Source organism: Scardinius erythrophthalmus, assembly GCF_964197995.2.
Source record: "Scardinius erythrophthalmus genome assembly, chromosome: 3".
In the NCBI taxonomy this organism is placed as follows: domain Eukaryota; kingdom Metazoa; phylum Chordata; class Actinopteri; order Cypriniformes; family Leuciscidae; genus Scardinius; species Scardinius erythrophthalmus.
In genome coordinates, this window is record NC_138223.1 from 135,001 (window position 1) to 152,157 (window position 17,157).

Below are 17,157 nucleotides of genomic sequence, written 5' to 3' on the forward strand. Positions count from 1 at the left end.
TCACTTTAAAATGAAAATTCTGTCATCATATACTCACCCTCATGTTGTTTCAATCCTTAAATAATTTCTTCTGCTGAACAGAAAGGAAGATATTTAGAAGAATGTCAGTAACCAGACAGTTTCTGGTCTCATTGACTTCCATAGTACATTTTTTTCCTACTATGGAAGTCAATGAGACCAGAAACTGTCTGGTTACTGACATTCTTCTAAATATCTTCCTTTCTGTTCAGCAGAAGAAAGAAATTCATACAGGTTTGAAACAACATGAGGGTGAGTATATGATGACAGAATTTTCATTTTAAAGTGAACTACTTATTCAGTAATGAAGGAACAGTATTAGTGTTACCTGTGATGTCTGTTCAGTCATTATCCCGCCGGTCTCCTCAGATGTGTGTGTGAGAGACGCTGAACCTCCGTATGGCAGAGACACACTGGAGGGATGTGTGTGTGTTAGTGTGTGTGTGCCCTACTGCTGATCCGGGCCGTGTCTGGGCCACACACTCCCCGCACACACTCCCTGGGATCGGCCGCAGTTGGTCCTGCACACACTCAGGAGAAGCGCTGAGAGAAGAGCCCGAGGCGTCAGCGTCCCGACAGACTGACCAGGAGAACCGACTGGGTGTGTGATCAGAACTTTAGGAGGAAATTCAGGAGAACCAAACATATATGGTAGTTTTGTGTAAAGTCACTATAACAGACGTGTGAGACTCACTCTGATATCTGTGACAGAGACTCTGACATCGAACTCACAGACGAGAGACGGTAGAGTTCAACACCAGCCCAACACCAGCCCAGCCCACAGAAACAGTTTTAAAAAAATGTTCCAGACTGAAACGGTCTCTTTCCCAAAAGAGTTCGCATCAGCTAAACAGAGTGATGATAGGAGAGCCGCTCTATTTGAATTGAATTCCTGTGAACTGCATGTTTGGCTGCAGAGTTCAGATGTCAGTCTGATAAAGTTCTCTTTAATGAAATGTGAGCTTTAATCAGCTGAAACTCAGTTAACATGCAGACGCATCACAGCACTGAAGGAGCTTCATGAACCAGTGTTTACATCATCTGGCCTTCTAACAGTCCTATGTTGAAACCTTGTGATAATAATAATCAGCTATATTGTCTATAATATCTATTATATCTATATCTATATTGACAGCTCTATTGTCAATAACACTGTAATAACTGTGTTAAAGACTTAGTTAAAGAATGAGTGTTGAGTGATCAGGACCGGGTAAATCTGTAATGAACACAGAGACGAGGACGTGTCTTGACCAGCAGGTGGCGCTGTGACCATCAAGAAGAGCTAATGTGGAGGAGACCTGCGCTGACCACAGGTGAGCCTTCTGTCCTCTGGGGCCTGAGGAGAGCGGGAGAACCGAGAGCATGAGAACCGAGAGCGGGAGAACCGAGAGCGGGAGAACCGAGAGCGGGAGAACCGAGAGCAGCAGAACCGAGAGCGGGAGAACCGAGAGCGGGAGAACCGAGAGCAGCAGAACCGAGAGCAGCAGAACCGAGAGCAGGAGAACCGAGAGCATGAGAACCAAGAGCATGAGAACCGAGAGCATGAGAACCGAGAGCAGGAGATCCGAGAGCAGGAGAACCGAGAGCAGGAGAACCGAGAGCATGAGAACCGAGAGCGGGAGAACCGAGAGCATGAGAACCGAGAGCAGGAGAACCGAGAACGGGAGAACCGAGAACGGGAGAACCGAGAGCAGGAGAACCGAACCGAGAGCGGGAGAACCGAGAGCGGGAGAACCGAGAGCAAGAGAACCGAGAGCAGGAGAACCGAGAGCGGGAGAACCGAGAGCAGCAGAACCGAGAGCGGGAGAACCGAGAGCAGCAGAACCGAGAGCGGGAGAACCGAACTGAGAGCAGGAGAACCGAGAACGGGAGAACCGAGAACGGGAGAACCGAGAGCAGGAGAACCGAACCGAGAGCGGGAGAACCGAGAGTGGGAGAACCGAGAGCAAGAGAACCGAACCGAGAGCGGGAGAACCGAGAGCAGCAGAACCGAGAGCAGGAGAACCGAACCGAGAGCAGGAGAACCGAACCGAGAGCAGGAGAACCGAGAGCGGGAGAACCGAGAGCAGGAGAACCAAGAGCATCAGAACCGAGAGCGGGAGAACCGAGAGCATGAGAACCGAGAGCAGGAGAACCGAGAGCGGGAGAACCGAGAGCGGGAGAACCGAGAGCGGGAGAACCGAGAGCGGGAGAACCGAGAGCAGCAGAACCGAGAGCGGGAGAACCGAGAGCAGCAGAACCGAGAGCAGCAGAACCGAGAGCAGCAGAACCGAGAGCGGGAGAACCGAGAGCATGAGAACCGAGAGCAGGAGAACCGAGAGCAGGAGAACCGAGAGCTGCAGAACCGAGAGCAGGAGAACCGAGAGCAGGAGAACCGAGAGCAGGAGAACCGAGAGCAGGAGAACCGATGATGGATGATGGATGATGATGGATGATGGATGATGATGGATGATGATGGATGATGATGGATGATGATGGATGATGGATGATGCAAATATTAGAAAAACATGTGATGATGATGTAAGGTTCGGTTATTGATTTCCATTTCCAGTATTATTTTTCCTACTATGAAAGTAGATGGCTATAATCAACGCCTTTACACAAGTCACAGAATATCAGTTATTCAATTATTGATTTATTGTTGAATTTGAATTTTACATTGATGACATACATGTATATATATATATATATATATATATATATATATATATATATATATATATATATACATATATATATATATATACATGAACCACTGAGCCACTGCCGCCCCTAATATATATATATATATATTATATGCCCCCTAATATATATATATATATATTAGGGGGCATATAATATATATGAGCAAGCATGAGCAAGGCACCTAACCTCAGCTGCTCCCGACGAGCTAGATGGCGCCTTGCATGGCTGACACCGCCGTCGGTGTATGAATGGGTGAATGTGAGGCATATATAAATGCAGTCCATTTTACCATAATTAACATGAACGATATCATAAGTAATTTATTCAGTCTGTGAGAGTGTGTGTTACTCAATAGTCTGTGGGTGGGTTCTCATGTTCTCAATCTCATGTTCATCTGTGCTGATGAAGTCTAACTCAAGCACAAAAGCAGAAAAACTGTATTCTACCTCTTCATTTCCTCGCTCTGCTGGGAGCGAATGATGTAAATGTAGCGTGAATGTGAAACGTGTGGACAGCTGTTCCACTTTCCCAAGACTTTCCCAAGACTCCAGATCAAACTGATATCCCACATTTATTGAGCAACACTCCAGCCAGAGTCCAGACTTGATTCCAGATGTTCACAACACACAGAAGACACCATGAAACCAACAAACTACAGATCTGAACAAACCAACATCTGATAGCAATGACAGACAATCCTGTAAAATTTCATTTGAATTATTTTCGTTTGATATGTTACATTTGAACATCTAGTGTTCCTTCAGATGTAAAACCGCTCATCAGGAGCTCGTCGTACCGTGATCTCAGTCCAAACACACAGAAGCAGAACCGACACACACCGCACAGAAACATCGTAACACAACAATCATCTCTAAGAGGTCAGATGTCAGATCACACATTCTGTTTTCAAACTCTGACATCACGATGGTTGACTGACATTATGACCTGCAGGACACAAAAGTGACTCATGAAATTCTGTGAGGTTGAGGAGAAACACACTCACACTCACACACACACACACACACACACACACACACACACACACACACACACACACACACACACACACACACACACACACACACACACACACACACACACACACACACACACACACACACACACACACACCAGATAGACCAGCATGAACCCGTCTGCCTCTCCAGAGCTCCTGGTCTCGTCCCTTCACTCGGCCTTCACTCCTTCTCCTCGTTTTCCATGCGAGTGGGTGTTTCTGTGAATAATATTACACAGAATCATTCCGGAGGGACAGTTCCTGGCATGTTTGCCTCTTATTGATGGATTCCAGTGTTTCAAAACTATTGGGTGAATTTCAGAGATGCTGAGGAACAGCCAACACTCGCTGCTCGTGTCGCTGCAGCTGCAGAGCTGAGACACGCGTCTACTTCTGCAATATCATGTGAGCGCTGAGAATCAGAGCCGCCGTTTTCAGTTTTCATGGTTTATGATGATCAGCTCAGATCAGAAGTTGAAACAGAGAATGAAATAGTTAACTATAGTCAATATCCAAGAAATAATTCAGTCCATTTCATTAAAGTGAAATCCTTCACCACAAAGTCTTGGCAAACGTTCATCTGTACATCAGACCTCATGAGTGTAACTAACAGATACTGTAATATCAAGTGTATTTGTATAGCGCTTTTCGCAATAAAGTCCTGTACAGCAGGAGAAGACTGTGGCTGCCCTCACGGAGATCACAGACGTCATCCACGACTTCATCTAAAGAGTCAGCTCTGTTTTGTATTATTTAGACTATATGAAGAGTTCAGATGCAAAAGCCTCTAAGTGCCATCTGAAATTTTCTTCTAGAATGATAATTTTTATAATTTTTTTATCAATTTTTATCAAGCTCATATATTTAAATTCAATAATTTCACTTAAATGGCAATGAAAATCACCTATTAATTGTCATTTAAGTGAAATTACTAAACTTAAATATACGAGCTTGATAAAAATGATCATTCTATAAGAAAATGTCAGATGGCACTTAGAGGCTTTTGCATCTGAACTCTTCATATATATATGATCAGCTTAGTGCAGCTTATGTGTTTCTGCAACACAACGAAGCACGTGAGCAATATGAAGGAGTGAAACACAAACCCAGTGACGCCGCAGCCTTCGAACAATCAGAGGAAGACGCAGGTCACACACAGCGGACGGAAACATGCATGAGGAAATAAGATGATGATGAAGAGGAAACCATGTTGGAAAACAAACCAATATTCCAGCCGTTTTCCTGTGTTACGAGGAAGGCATTGAGTGAGTTTATGGTTGCTCTGATTCACAGTTCACATCTGGCCTGAATGTCATAATTCAGCAACAGGTAACACTAATACTGTTCCATCATTATTGAATAACTACACAGGAACAAATGAGTAACACCATGTTAACATTATAATAACTAATATTAACTGACCAGAAACTCTAATTAATGAATTAGTAAGTAATAGCGTTCAGTTGAATGATGTCGTTCACTGTTAGCCAATCAGTAACTACTATTTATTCATATCGAGGACTGGAAGAACTGCTATACAGGTTCATAATTAATTTGAATAATGCACAATATATAATTAATTCTAAAGTGTGAAGGTCATGGTAACCCAATAGTAATGACTCTAGTGTTATCAAATCCTTCAGAAGGAATTGCTCATTATTTGGAACAGTATTCTAAAGTGAAGAGCATGATAACTCTAATAATGACTGAAGTTTTGAGGTATTTGTGAGATAATAATCTGTAGCTTCTGATGGACTTGATGACACGAGTCATTACTAGTGAGTTACCTTGATCTTCACTTCAGAATACTGATCCGAATTATTAGTAAGTTGAGTCATTATCTTACAAAAACCTCAAAAGTTCACCTTGGTCATCATTACTAGAGAGTTATCATGCCACATGTTCTTCATTAATGACGGAACAGTATTCTAAAGTTTTACAAGCAAGAGTAACTCTTATTGAACATTAGAAATAATCCAGTGTAAAGTGATCTTAACCTGGGGTTTAGAAGGATGCTATCTCAGGGTTTAATGTGGGAATCCGTCGGGAAAACCCCGGCAGTTCAGGAAGAACCATGAAGCACACGATCCTGCCTCTGTAACCGCTCTCGGTCACGGGCTTGGACTCTACAGTGGAGAGAAACAAGATTGATGTCAAGAATTTGTGAAAGACTTGAGACACGTTCCTCTGTCTGTGTGATTGTACATCACTGCATTAACTAACTGTGAGCATTTCTTCTCACAAAATATCTACACAATCAATCACTCAATGGATGGATGATGTGTGTCCGTGTGAATCCGCACACAGCTGGGATCTCTCAGGAACTCGGATCCTGTCAGGAAGGGAACAGAGTTTCTGACTCAGGCCTGAAGCTCCCGTCCACACCCAACATTCCCTGGGATGGAGCACGGGAACGCTCTGAGCTTCAAAACAAACCCATGCTGCGGATTCCCCCTGCTGAGTGTGTGTGTGTGTGTGTGTGTGTGTGTGTGCAGACGGGCATCTGACCTCAGACTTTCCCACAGAGACGCAGGAATAACAGGAAGTCGATGCTCAGAGCCGCCGCTGTGATGCTGTATTTGTGACGCCAGAGATGATGGAATGTTAAACTCTAGTGTCTATATTTAATTCAGTGACGGCCGACAGCAGATCAGCTCAAAAATAAACATTAAAAGGACTATTTCTGGGACGTGAATTATTAAAGTACAACAGTATGTTAGTGCTTCTGGTTAATGTCTAGTGTTATTGTGCTCATGCAAAAATCTCATTTTGATTGATGTCCCTCTAATGGTCAGGTCACAGTGTGCTCAGAAAACAGCAGAACTCTGCAAACCATAAGTAGGTCAGCTTAATAAAAGAAACTTTTGATTTTACGACCCATTTAGTCTTCACAATAATACTGGGCTCCAGACCTGTCGTTACATAAATGGATGATTAGACACTGAGCCCTGATGTCTTCTGCTGGATCAGAGTGTTTTTGTGTTCGATCTCAGATGAATCATCGCCGCACCCAACACACTCATTTCCACCGCTCTTTGAATGGTAAAATCAGCATGTTTTTCAGGTGTGTTACTGCAGTATGTGCATTTTCACCTCAAGCGATGACCAGTCAAAACCAAATAATGTGAACGGATTGTAAAACTGTGTAACAATAAGCACTTTGTGAAACAGAAACACCCCAGCAGCAATACGAACTTTGTTGCTTTGCTTTGATCTGATTATGTGAGATTTGATTTGATGTCCTCATGATCAGGGAGGAAAACAGTCCTTTCACTGTCGTCCAACAGAGTATTCATAAACCACATCTGTAGGAACAAATGTGATTCTGAGACTTTCTGAAGAACATGTGAGTGATTTGTGTTGCTATGGCGTTCTTAATGCCTGTCAGTCATTATGACCGCCGCTAGCGTAGCTAGCGAAAGCGGTCATATAGGGATTGTCAAAGTTTTTTTTTTTTTTTTTTCTTCGTCACCTTACTGAATTTTTCGTCAACGATACCAGGGACACCGAAGCACCAGGGAACATGAAATTTGGTGGGCATGTAGCCCCACTAGACTTCTACGGAAAAATCTCGTTTGGTCCCCGGGGGCCACTCCCCCCCCGCGCTGGGCCCCCCCAAACCCAAAAAAATGCAGTTTTTCCTAAATAACTACCTGAACCGTGGCACCGAGGATGAAGAAATTTTTATGGTATGTTGGTCTACTAGACTTTTACGGAAAAATTTCGTTTGGTCCCCGGGGGCCACTTCCCCCCCCTGCGCTGGGGCCCCCGTAAATTTTTCGTCAACGATACCAGGGACACAGAAACACCGGGGAACATGAAATTTGGTGGGCATGTAGCCCCACTAGACTTCTACGGAAAAATTTCGTTTGGTCCCCGGGGGCCACTCCCCCCCCCCGCGCTGGGCCCCCCCAAACCCCAAAAAATGCAGTTTTTCCTAAATAACTACCTGAACCGTGGCACCGAGGATGAAGAAATTTTTATGGTATGTTGCTCTTAAGGGCCCACATCAACCTAGCCCATAATCACTCATTTGTGATTTGCACCCCTCCCATAAAAAATGAAAATGCAATATTATTCTGCTTTAATCGCCCCTATCTTCAGTGGAGATGTTCAGAACTGCACCATATTTCATGTGTATGATTAACTTGACATCCTCTGGGGGTATCCTCTGCTAAGTTTTGTAGAATTTCATCCATGGGGGGGTATAAAATAAATTCATTTATGTGCACATTTAGTGACTGTACACTCATCGGCCTGTAGATGGTGAGATAACAGATCCCTCCGCATGAGATAACAGATCCCTCCACATGAGATAACGGATCCCTCCGCATGAGATAACAGATCCCTCCGCATGAGATAACAGATCCCTCCGCATGAGATAACGGATCCCTCCACATGAGATAACAGATCCCTCCGCATGAGATAACAGATCCCTCCGCATGAGATAACAGATCCCTCCGCATGAGATAACAGATCCCTCAGCATGAGATAACGGATCCCTCCGCATGAGATAACGGATCCCTCAGCATGAGATAACAGATCCCTCCGCATGAGATAGCGGATCCCTCCGCATGAGATAGCGGATCCCTCCGCATGAGATAACAGATCCCATGAGATAACAGATCCCTCCACATGAGATAACAGATCCCTCCGCATGAGATAACAGATCCCTCCGCATGAGATAACAGATCCCTCCGCATAAGATAACAGATCCCTCCGCATGAGATAACAGATCCCTCCGCATGAGATAACAGATCCCTCCACATGAAAAAACAGATCCCTCCGCATGAGATAACAGATCCCATGAGGTAACAGATCCCTCCGCATGAGATAACAGATCCCTCCGCATGAGATAACAGATCCCTCCGCATGAGATAGCGGATCCCTCCGCATGAGATAGTGGATCCCTCCGCATGAGATAACAGACCCCATGAGATAACAGATCCCTCCGCATGAGATAACAGATCCCTCCACATGAAAAAACAGATCCCTCCGCATGAGATAACAGATCCCTCTGCATGAGATAACAGATCCCATGAGATAACAGATCCCTCCGCATGAGATAACAGATCCCTCCACATGAGAAAACAGATCCCTCCGCATGAGATAACAGATCCCATGAGATAACAGATCCCTCCACATGAGATAACAGATCCCATGAGATAACAGATCCCTCCGCATGAGATAACAGATCCCTCCGCATGAGATAACAGATCCCTCCGCATGAGATAACAGATTCCTCCACATGAGATAACAGATCCCTCCACATGAGATAACAGATCCCATGAGATAACAGATCCCTCCGCATGAGATAACAGATCCCATGAGATAGCGGATTCCTCCACATGAGATAACAGATCCCATGAGATAACAGAGCCCTCCGCATGAGATAGCGGATCCCTCCGCATGAGATAACAGATCCCTCCACATGAGATAACAGATCCCATGAGATAACAGAGCCCTCCGCATGAGATAGCGGATCCCTCCGCATGAGATAGCGGATCCCTCCGCATGAGATAGCGGATCCCTCCGCAACAGATCAGCCATGGAGAGGGAGACGTTAGAAGCTCCACCTGCTCCGGAAACTATGGCACCGTCTCTAGCTCCTCCTGATCTTGTGATCTCCTGATCTTCCACGGGCATTATCTTCACTGGAGAAAAGCATATCTGCGTTCCCTGGGCCAGTGATTCGAGACCACGTCCCATCCAGGGGAACAGCAGGCAATGGCCTTCTCCTCTGAGCCACACAAGTGCATCTCCTCTGAGCCAAACAAGACCATCTCCTCTGAGCCAAACAAGTCCATCTCCTCTGAGCCAAACAAGACCATCTCCTCTGAGCCAAACAAGTCCATCTCCTCTGAGCCACACAAGTCCATCTCCTCTGAGCCAAACAAGTCCATCTCCTCTGAGCCAAACAAGACCATCTCCTCCGAGCCAAACAAGTCCATCTCCTCTGAGCCAAACAAGTCCATCTCCTCTGAGCCAAACAAGTCCATCTCCTCTGAGCCAAACAAGTCCATCTCCTCTGAGCCAAACAAGTCCATCTCCTCTGAGCCAAACAAGTCCATCTCCTCTGAGCCAAACAAGTCAATCTCCTCTGAGCCAAACAAGACCATCTCCTCCGAGCCAAACAAGACCATCTCCTCTGAGCCAAACAAGTCCTTCACTTGATGGCTCCACTCCCAGTGAACCGGACATCATATCCGCACCACAGATCTGACTCCTGGGAACATACAGGGTTTCTGTTGCCCAAAACAAGGAAACGCTCCGCCAGACACTGAAGCAAGCGTGAGCAAATACACTCTTGATGGAAGATGAAAGACACCACCGTCCGTTCCAATAAGGACATGACGATCGTTGACTAGCGGAAGAAAGTGCTGCTTGAGGCAGTTTATGTGCCACATTGCCAGAGCTCATCCAGGTGCCGCAGACGGTCAGCAGAATCACTGTAGGAACGAGGCGAGAGCGCTGAGCAAAAACTGTGTGTGTAACCCCTCTCACCCGGGTCCTTCACACCCCGCTCCGTGTGGGCCTCGAACCCGGGTCTCCAGCATGAGAGTCAGGCGCTCTAACAAGGAGGCTAAAGACTGCAGCCTCTAGCGTCTGTCGCTAGAGCGCCTTTTGAGATCAGAGGAGTGAGGTTTACTCGCACAGCATCTACTAGCTGGCCTCCGTTACATGTGCTCCTGAGAAACACACACTCTCATCGTCTGCAAGTCCAAGTTCATTCCCAAGACTGCGATACTCTGAGTGGATGAAGCCGGCTCTTCTGCACATTGACTGTCAGCTCAAGACTCTTCAGATGGTCGAGAAGCCGCCGTTTGTGGCTCAATTCAATGGCCTCAAATCCAAAATAGGGCGAAGACAGCATTTCATTCTGACACTCCTGACGTCGGCTTGCGCTGAAGCACGGAGGCAAACTGAGTGTCTCTTCCCTGCGAAGGCCTCATCGAGCGGCTAAAGTTTTTTTCCTCTGTAAAGATGAAAACATTGTTAGGATGATTGCGGTTTCCGCGGATCCACTGTGTTGTGCGTGCCGACCGGGGGGTTGGCAGTGTCACTTTGTAGAGAGAGAGAGAGAGAGAGAGAGAGAGAGAGCACATAAGCATTCAAGATCTTGAACTGCCTCTGAGAGGATCTTCATCTGCTCCTCATCCACTGCTGGAACTGCAGACACGTGATCATCTCGGCGACGAGAGGTGGAGACGGAAGGTATTCGACACGCAGGTCTAAATGGTCGAAATCCTGAAGGTCCTGACTGTCATTTCTCAGCAGAACGAACAGCCATGCTAGTCCAGTGCTGCTTCTGCATGAGCCCTTCCAGGCTGAAAATCAGTTATCGGGGAGCTCCATCGGTCCTCTCCACGCGCAATACTCGGATCGCAGAAGGGATCGATGTCCACCTAAAGGCATTTTCAATGGCGAGAAGTATTCCGATGCTTCGCTGCTTGCTTTGTGACAGAGAAAGATTCTGAGTCAGTGACGGTGAGCGCAGAGTTATATAGTGACAGGCTCCGCCCCTAGGTTGTGCACTCGCGCATCATTGGCCGGTCAATTTTACCGGCGCCATGCAATCAGGCTTGAGTATTTGTGGAAGGGGGGGAGACAGACCTAAAAGGGAACTAATTTAGATCGATATGAATAAATATATATAAGAACACATGGCTAAAAAATATGCAGTTAAAAACTACACTGAACTGGACTGACAGCAAACAGCCTCAGGTGTTAATTTACAGATCTCTGAGCCGCAACTCATTTATGATGGAGGAAAAATGAACACGACTGCAACTTCCATTTCAATAACTGATATATTGATCCAATTTCCTAGGAAGTGACGATTTTTTTCTCTTGAACACATAGGATGGAAACGCTGCTTTATTTGCAAATGTTTAATGAGTTATTAAAAAAAAAAGGTTTTACTTTTATTAAGACATTTTTTTCCTAACCATATAAAAACGTCATACTTTTAAATGCTATAGCTAAAATAAAATCTCAAATGTTTGCTTGACTCCAGGGCGTTTTCTGCAGCATCTCGCGCTCATGTATTCATCGGCTGGCATGAGCCGCTGTTGGCAGAAACACAAATCCCTGAGGAATTTGCTTGGAGAACATCTGAGTGAGTGACACGCTTTGGTTTGTTTTGGACAGGCTTGTTGTTCCGTGTCCAGCCCAGCGTTCCCGAACACATGAGCAGTGACTCACGTGTGACTCCTGTGGGAAGCGCGGGGGGTTTCGGCCTGTAAATTCCTCAACTCTAAACATGGACTCGTTACAAATGACGTCACGCTTTCTAGGATCAAAAACCAGATGTTCTTATTTCTAACTCTGCAAAAAAAGCAAATGGTAAATTAACAGGCCTTTTATTTGAGACACACAAGAAGAGGAATTTTGTTTTGCACAGTAGTTTATCATTCTGGCATGGATCTGTGGGGAAAACAGCTTCATGAGGCGGTTAATATTGAGTTGGCAAACATCAGGTGTCTTAAACATTTTCTCATTGACTCCACACGACTCTCTCACATCTCAAACGCAGATGTTTCACCTCCTCACTCGGGCTTTCGTGCCAGAGCAGATTCAGCGCGACTCCAGCGCTTCTCACGATCACATATTTCCATCAGTGATAATCAATGACTGAATGCACAAATGCATTAAAATGCATTTATATAAACAGCACACATATTGTAATTTTCATCCGTAGCCTACTATTTACCCCATCATTTCTCATCATTCACACGCCCTCATTTGTTCCAAACTTGTATGACTTTCTTTCTTCTGTGAAGAACAAAAGGAGATTTTTTTTAAATGGCCTCACATTTAGCATTTTCTGTAAGTGAAAATGTGGTTGGAATGTGACTAAATAAAGGCTATAAACTCCAAAAGATGACACTGGACGCAACACAGAGATCATTTGGACACTGAAAGGTAAAGTGTGCAGAGAAAGCAGGTCTCAGATCAGCGTGGGAGTGTCTGCAGACATGCAGTCTTGAGTGAGACAGACGAGTCTTTCATCTGAAGATTGAGTCGCCCACCGCTGTGGTTAATGTCACTGAAGACACTGAAGACTAAAGACACTGAAAACTGAAGACACTGAAGACTAAAGACACTAAAGACACTGAAAACAAGACACTGAAGACTGAAGACACTAAAGACACTGAAAACTGAAGACACTGAAGACTAAAAGACACTGAAGACTGAAGACACTGAAGACTAAAGACACTGAAAGCTGAAGACACTGAAGACTGAAGACACTAAAGACACTGAAAACAAGACACTGAAGACTGAAGACACTAAAGACACTGAAAACTGAAGACACTGAAGACTAAAAGACACTGAAGACTGAAGACACTGAAGACTAAAAGACACTGAAGACTGAAGACACTGAAGACTGAAGACACTGAAGACTGAAGACACTAAAGACACTGAAAACAAGACACTGAAGACTGAAGACACTAAAGACACTGAAAACTGAAGACACTGAAGACTAAAAGACACTGAAGACTGAAGACACTGAAGACTAAAAGACACTGAAGACTGAAGACACTGAAGACTGAAGACACTGAAGACTAAAGACACTGAAAACTGAAGACACTGAAGACACTAAAGACACTGAAAACTGAAGACACTGAAGACTGAAGACTAAATACACTGAAAACTGAAGACACTGAAGACTGAAGACACTGAAGACTGAAGACACTGAAGACACTGAAGACACTGAAAACAAGACACTGAAGACTGAAGACACTGAAGACTGAAGACACTGAAGACACTGAAGACTAAAAGACACTGAAGACTGAAGACACTAAAGACACTGAAGACTGAAGACACTGAAGACACTGAAGACTGAAGACACTGAAGACACTGAAGACACTGAAGACTAAAAGACACTGAAGACTGAAGACACTGAAGACTGAAGACACTGAAGACTGAAGACACTAAAGACACTGAAGACTAAAAGACACTGAAGACTGAAGACACTGAAGACTGAAGACACTAAAGACACTGAAGACTAAAAGACACTGAAGACTGAAGACACTGAAGACTGAAGACACTAAAGACACTGAAGACTGAAGACACTAAAGACACTGAAGACTAAAAGACACTGAAGACTGAAGACACTGAAGACTGAAGACACTAAAGACACTGAAAACAAGACACTGAAGACTGAAGACACTGAAGACTGAAGACACTGAAGACACTGAAGACTGAAGACACTGAAGACACTAAAGACACTGAAGACACTAAAGACACTGAAAACTGAAGACACTGAAGACTGAAGACACTAAAGACACTGAAGACACTAAAGACACTGAAAACTGAAGACACTGAAGACTGAAGACTAAAGACACTGAAGACACTAAAGACACTGAAAACTGAAGACACTGAAGACTGAAGACACTAAAGACACTGAAGACACTAAAGACACTGAAGACACTGAAGACTGAAGACACTAAAGACACTGAAAACAAGACACTGAAGACTAAAAGACACTGAAGACTGAAGACACTGAAGACTGAAGACACTGAAGACACTGAAGACACTGAAGACACTAAAGACACTGAAGACTAAAAGACACTGAAGACTGAAGACACTGAAGACTGAAGACTAAAGACACTGAAGACACTAAAGACACTGAAAACTGAAGACACTGAAGACTGAAGACACTAAAGACACTGAAGACACTAAAGACACTGAAGACACTGAAGACTGAAGACACTAATGACACTGAAAACAAGACACTGAAGACTAAAAGACACTGAAGACTGAAGACACTGAAGACTGAAGACACTGAAGACACTGAAGACACTGAAGACACTGAAGACACTAAAGACACTGAAGACTAAAAGACACTGAAGACTGAAGACACTGAAGACTGAAGACACTAAAGACACTGAAGACACTAAAGACACTGAAGACACTGAAGACACTGAAGACTGAAGACACTAAAGACACTGAAAACAAGACACTGAAGACTGAAGACACTAAAGACACTGAAAACAAGACACTGAAGACTAAAAGACACTGAAGACACTAAAGACACTGAAGACACTAAAGACACTGAAAACTGAAGACACTGAAGACTGAAGACACTGAAGACACTGAAGACACTAAAGACACTGAAGACACTGAAGACTGAAGACACTAAAGACACTGAAAACAAGACACTGAAGACTGAAGACACTAAAGACACTGAAAACAAGACACTGAAGACTAAAAGACACTGAAGACTGAAGACACTGAAGACTGAAGACACTGAAGACACTAAAGACACTGAAGACTAAAAGACACTGAAGACTGAAGACACTGAAGACTGAAGACACTGAAGACTGAAGACACTGAAGACACTAAAGACTGAAGACACTGAAGACACTGAAGACTGAAGACACTGAAGACTGAAGACACTGAAGACACTGAAGACTGAAGACTGAAGACACTGAAGACTAAAAGACACTGAAGACTGAAGACACTGAAAACAAGACACTGAAGACTGAAGACACTAAAGACACTGAAAACAAGACACTGAAGACTAAAAGACACTGAAGACACTAAAGACACTGAAGACACTAAAGACACTGAAAACTGAAGACACTGAAGACTGAAGACACTAAAGACACTGAAAACAAGACACTGAAGACTAAAAGACACTGAAGACTGAAGACACTGAAGACTGAAGACACTGAACACACTAAAGACACTGAAAACAAGACACTGAAGACTAAAAGACACTGAAGACACTAAAGACACTGAAGACTGAAGACACTGAAGACACTAAAGACACTGAAGACTAAAAGACACTGAAGACTGAAGACACTGAAGACTAAGACACTGAAGACTGAAGACACTGAAGACACTGAAGACACTAAAGACTGAAGACACTGAAGACACTGAAGACTGAAGACACTGAAGACTGAAGACACTGAAGACTGAAGACACTAAAGACTGAAGACACTGAAGAATGAAGACACTGAAGACTGAAGACACTGAAGACACTAAAGACTGAAGACACTGAAGACACTGAAGACTGAAGACACTGAAGACTAAAAGACACTGAAGACTGAAGACACTGAAGACTAAGACACTGAAGACTGAAGACACTGAAGACTGAAGACACTGAAGACACTAAAGACTGAAGACACTGAAGACACTGAAGACTGAAGACACTGAAGACTGAAGACACTGAAGACACTGAAGACTGAAGACACTGAAGACTGAAGACACTGAAGACTGAAGACACTGAAGACTGAAGACACTGAAGACACTAAAGACACTGAAGACTAAAAGACACTGAAGACTGAAGACACTGAAGACTGAAGACACTGAAGACACTAAAGACTGAAGACACTGAAGACTGAAGACACTGAAGACTGAAGACACTGAAGACTGAAGACACTGAAGACACTGAAGACTGAAGACACTGAAGACTGAAGACACTGAAGACTGAAGACACTGAAAACTGAAGACACTGAAGACACTGAAGACACTGAAGACTGAAGACACTGAAGACTGAAGACACTGAAGACACTGAAGACTGAAGACACTGAAGACTGAAGACACTGGCGAACTGCACTCGGCTTTAGAAGTAAACTATGCAGTGATAAACTCTTCAGTACGGCGCTACATTGCTTTCTCATGACCATCACTGCATCATTTTGGAAATAAGAATGGCTATTTTGCATGATCTTATTCAGATCAAATATCAGGGTTACTTACTGTTCATTCATCACTGGAGGTGGAAGGTCAAGTCAAGCGCACTGCATTCTGGGAGACAGTATCTCACACATTGTGCTTTGTCGTCTACTACATGTCGAACAGCGGTTTCTGTGCAAACAGGAGATTTGCACTGTAGACGATATACAGGAGCTTTTTCTTTGGCAAAAAATGAATAAAGCATAATGAAATATGAGAACAAATAATATAAAGCACTCATATGTAAGCAGAAACTGTTTCAGATGGAGGTTAATGTGAGCAGATGATGAAGAGCCTCCGCCCTGCTGTGATTGACAGGTGTCAGTGTGACTTCACTCTCCTGCTTGCAACTGGTCTGTGAATCTGCCTGAATGGGTCAAACTGGAGGAAATGGACAACCATTATATGTTAATAACACAAATATTACAACTATAGGTGGGTTAAAGGAGAACTCCGGTCAATTTTAACATTGAGCTCATTTTTTTGTACATTTGGAGTGCTGTCAATACAGAGAACAACGACAAAAATCGGTGTTGCCTACACCGTGTTATCCTCTTTTTAAAATGTGCACCCTGTTGACTTCAATGGGGCAAGTACTAAACCTGCTTTTAGGCTCTTAACATCCTTGATGTGTCATTACAAGTGCACAGAGAATGTGAGTGATTCCTTCTGAGTGAACACGAGTGGATCTGACTGCAGTAGATGTGAAAGATATGTATAAAAATGATGTTATTTAAGCCAGCGCAAATACC